This window comes from Miscanthus floridulus, chromosome 18, assembly GCF_019320115.1.
Source record: "Miscanthus floridulus cultivar M001 chromosome 18, ASM1932011v1, whole genome shotgun sequence".
Taxonomy (NCBI): domain Eukaryota; kingdom Viridiplantae; phylum Streptophyta; class Magnoliopsida; order Poales; family Poaceae; genus Miscanthus; species Miscanthus floridulus.
In genome coordinates, this window is record NC_089597.1 from 117,598,394 (window position 1) to 117,603,163 (window position 4,770).

At 48.6% G+C, this 4,770-nt stretch overlaps 1 pseudogene; it reads right to left on the reverse strand.

The window, feature by feature from the left end:
• Window positions 1–1,125: 1,125 nt before the first annotated feature.
• Window positions 1,126–4,305, reverse strand: LOC136524464 (uncharacterized; annotated as a pseudogene).
• Between the last annotated feature and the right edge of the window lie 465 nt (window positions 4,306–4,770).

Consider the following 4,770-nt stretch of genomic DNA (forward strand, 5'->3'; position numbering starts at 1 on the left):
CATTTGAAACTATGGCTTATAATAACTTTGAACAATTCAATTTGAAAATGAACTGGTCGTACTTTTTTTCCTTTCTAGGGTTTCTCATGAGGTGAGTTTTACCTAGAAAGGTTTTTAATGAGGCAACATTGCACAAACAGCTCAAAATTTCCTTATCATGTCTTTTGTTTACTTGTTGTTTGCCTGTTTTCATAACTTCGATTGATCTGTTGTTGAACTTGAATTCATCAGTGAGACTTGTATTGTATTGATCAAATCTGATAGTTGTATTGTATTGATCAAATCTGAGAATTGTATTGATCTATTGTTGAACTTGAAAATCTGAGAGTTGTACTGATCTAGTTGAACTTAGACAAGCTGTGGGAGGTGTTTTTGTGATTGCGGGCTTCGGGCTGGCACGGTGCGGTTTTGGGCCATGCTTTCCGGGCTGGCACGGCCCAAAAAACGGCCCGACATGCCATGCCTGGGCCGTCAGTCAGGCACGATGGACTGGGGCGGCACGACCCGGTGGCCCGAAGGGCCATACCGTGCCGTGCCTGGCACAGGCCTAGGCTGGGCCGTGCCGTGCCGAGCGGCCCGAATGCTCATCTTTACACATTGTATACCATCTTTACACATTGTATACCCATTAAGAAGATGCTCAACTTAAATGGGAAGCTAGTGTGCTCATAAAGACAAATTGAGGAGGAGAGTTGGGAGGCCACAGGCATGCACCGCCGTGCTCTGCCGCGGCCTTGCAGACATGATGTGCTGAGCCATCTTTTACGGCTCAGTGCTACAGTCAATTAGGGGCATATAATGGATAAATGGGTGGGCACAGAAGGGCAAATGGCACTACAAGAGATGTTACCTTCTATGACGGCTCATTTAGGTCACAAATAGAGGATTTTACGTCACCATAATGCGCTCTGTGACGAAATACCTATCGTCACCGAAGGTGCGTGTTAAAGCACCATCCATGACGATTGAAAGTATATCATCACTGAGTTGGTGACAGCAATATTTTCATCACCAGCAATAATGACGATCATTATTGTCATTAAAACTGTCATGAAATCTCAAGTAGGCAACTACCATGTGTGCCTATGCAGTGACAATATTAACCATACAATTGAATTCAACAAATGACAGCCTAGTCAACATCCATTCAACATCTTAGAAGCAACAATCTCAACCATACATGCAGCTCATTCATACATCCATCTCAGTCATACATAACAACTTGAAGTGTGAAATAGTTTGCAAGCTAAAGCAATACTAAGTTCATAGTTTGTATTGCAGCAGCCACAAGCACACCAAAATGCTACAGAGTTCACCAAAGACTCTTACCAGCCCAAATTCTAGGGATAGATACAAAAGGCATAATTGAACCAACTCGCCTGGATGCATATCTAGATGACGAGGATGCTCACAAATTATAGGGAGGAGTGACTTGACCCTGATTGAAGTGAAGAATCAGCTGTCGAAGGAGGGCATGAGTTTCTTGCTGTTCCTTCTTCAAGCTGTCAATTTCATGTGCTTGGCTAGCCACCTCTTGCTTAAGTTGCGCAGATTCTTGCAACTTAGCCTCAAGTTGAACCTGTAGCTCCCACACCTGGGAACTAACTGCACTTATACTACTTGGCTTGGAGATTGGCAGCCCCACATTTTGAAGAAATGTGCTTGACTTCGGCAGCACCTTGGAAACAATTTCAATAGAAGACATCGACTTCTGGCCTTCTTGCATTGGTTTCGCCTCAATTGCTTCCATAGCAGCCTAGCAACAGAATGATACAAAAATTAGTATTGACTTTGGTACAGATTTCTAGCAGTACAGGACAAATAACCTACAATAATACTTTACAGAGAACTAAAAAATGACCTTACTTTAGCCAAAATAGCCTCAAACATCATTTCAAGCATGTATGAAGTTGAACTCAAACAAGAGCTAAAAGCAGTATATGAAGGAAAAGACAGTATACTTATAGTATATCATATTTGAATTTAGAAGACTGTATACACCCAACTTGGGAAATGAATCATGTAACAAAGTAGTCATGCAAAAAGTACATCATAACTCTTGCAACATCATTTCTGACAATAGCAAAAACAGCCCACAATCATTTCCAATCATGAAGTAAAGGCAATAGCTGCAGCCGGTGCTGCGTGCACAGTTCAGATTTGAAAGGTTCAGATTCTATGCATCAGATTTCAATGGTTCAGATTATAAGCAGCATGCAGCAACAGCTGCAGCACAAGAAGTGCAGCCGATCAGGCCAAATATTCAAGTTGACTTTCAAGTATGTCTTGCAGAAGAGGGGAACAGTACTTACAATTGCATTTTTGACAGGCTCACAAAAACCACTTTTCTTGCTGCAATGCATCTCCTTGAACAAATCAATTGCAGTGGGCTCTGTGTCTTTATATTTTTCTTGTTTCTTATTAGCTTGAACCAATTTCATGGTTTCTTATTTCAAACAATGTGCAGCAGACTTTATCTATAATTCATGTAAATTAGAAGATCAGCAACAATATCACATAGCATTAAATTTGTCCTACCGTGACATAGGCATGTGCAATGTAACATCAAGAACCTATACGCTGATGGAAATGGACTTTCGCATGATTAACTTGGTTTTTGACATAAGTGTCCTGTACACCACACAAATTTGTAAGGTAAAGGAAACAAAAACAAGTACTAAAAAAGGACTACAGATGCCATTAAAATCTGAACTGTCTAGATATGTACACATTTATCAGCAACATCACCAATGTCATACCTTGTGTTTTGGGTTGGACCACATCTCCACTAATGCTCTCCATTGATCATCAGTCATACACGTCACAGGTGACGTTGTCCTCACTAGATTTGCTAGAACTCCATCAAAGTACTTTTTTAGCCACTGCCTCATCTGACGTTGTCCACCCTTTAGCATGTCAAACACAAGCAGCTCGTACAGCCACACTATTAGTGTCCATGTCGAATGGGATCTAGTAAAAAAATAGAGATTAGATTTGAAAACGAAAAGGACACAATGAACTATGATTGAACAAGTCAAATAGATATTGACTTGTAGCAACTTTGCCAATGTAGACTTCAACAAGATGTTTATTATGTTTCTTCTTGTACTCCATCCAGTGTGGAAAGATAGGTGTATGCAGCCTGAGTGAGATCCCAGCCTCTGATGCAAGTTTTGCAGCTTGCATTGGTGCCTCCGGCCTGCTATTCCCTTCAGTAATGTCAATTTTAATCTTTGTCCCTAGCCCTCTATTCAACGCATCCAGCTCTTTGCCCATATATTTTTTCCGTGGCACCTGCTGTGCACTTGCAAATAATGCACCTAACAAGATTTCATTTGTAGAGTTAGTAGCAAATATATTCCAGATTTACTAAATAAGTATCAATCTGATTTTATTAGCATATCTGAATGTTGATGTGCACCTAACAAGCAATGAAGTCTACAATGAAGCATCATGATAGAAATAAATGAAGCCAGTAACTTTGATCTAGTAACTTGCCTTCATCATTGTTGTTGATGTGCTCCCCATTTGGGCTTGTAGTAGTATTGGTTGATGCCAATGCATCATGTGTGACAATAGCGAGGCTTGGATTGGCAGCAGTCCTTTGCCTACTAACTCTAGTAGTTTCACCTTCTTGTGGTTATAGATGGCCAACGGGCTGGCCTGGCACGGCACGGCACGGGCCCGTGCCAGCACGGTCCGATAGCCAACGGGCCGGCACGGCACGCCGTGCCTCCCGGGCCATGCCTCACAGGGCCACGGGCCTAGCCTTCGGCCCAAGCACGGCCCTATGGGTCGATTTTCGTGCCGGGCCGGCCCGAGAAGCACGGCCATTTTCACAGGCCGTGCCAACCCGAGGCCCACTGAGTCGCCGGGAGCAGGCAGGGTCGCCGTCGCCGGGACGCAGGGGTCGTGGAGGAGCGACGGGGGCTCGAGGCCAGCCACCGCGCGGGGGCCTTGGGGGAGGAGGGCAGCTGCCGGCGTGCTCAAGGCCGAAGCGTGTGCCGCGGCCGCGTGGGGAGGCGAGGAGGTGGCCTTGGGGGAGGAGGTGGCCGCCGGATCTGCCCGCCCGCGCGCTCCTAGCCGCGCGCCGCCGAGGGAGAGTGAGGGAGGAAGGGAGGCAGGGACGGGGAGGAGGCGCCGCGCCAGCGTCGAGGCAAGGGTGGGGAGCCGGATCCGCGATGGAGAAGACCCAGCGTGGCCAGATCTGGTGGTGGCGGGATCGAGGAAGGAGGCAGCGCGAGGCCGGAGATGGCAGTGGCCGCCGGCGAGGAGCCAAGGACGCCGAGGAGAGGGAGGAGGCATCCTGGACTCCCAGTCTCGCGTCCGCTCTCGCTCGCCTCGCCCGACGCGAGGGAAGGGGAGGGGGCGTCCGCGGCGCCGGCTCTAGGGTTCGGGGTGAGGGAGAGGGAGAGCCACCGCGGGCGTGAGGGAAGGGGAGGGGGCGGGCGTCCGCGACGCCGGCTCTAGGGTTCGAGGTGAGGGAGAGGGAGAGACGCCGCGGGCGTGAGGGAAGGGGAGGGGGCGTCCGTCCGCGGTACCGGCTCTAGGGTTCGAGGTGAGGGAGAGGGAGAGCCGCCGCCGGAGGAGAGCCGCCCTGCGCCGGGGAAGAAAGGAGAGGGAAGCGCGAGCTGCGAGGTGAGGATTTAGGTTCGGGGACGGGGGCTCGAGGCCAGCCACCGCACGAGGGCCTTGGGGGAGGAGGGCTACTGCCGGCGTGCCAGAGGCCAGCGCGTGCGCCGCGGCCGCGTGGGGAGGCGAGGAGGAGGT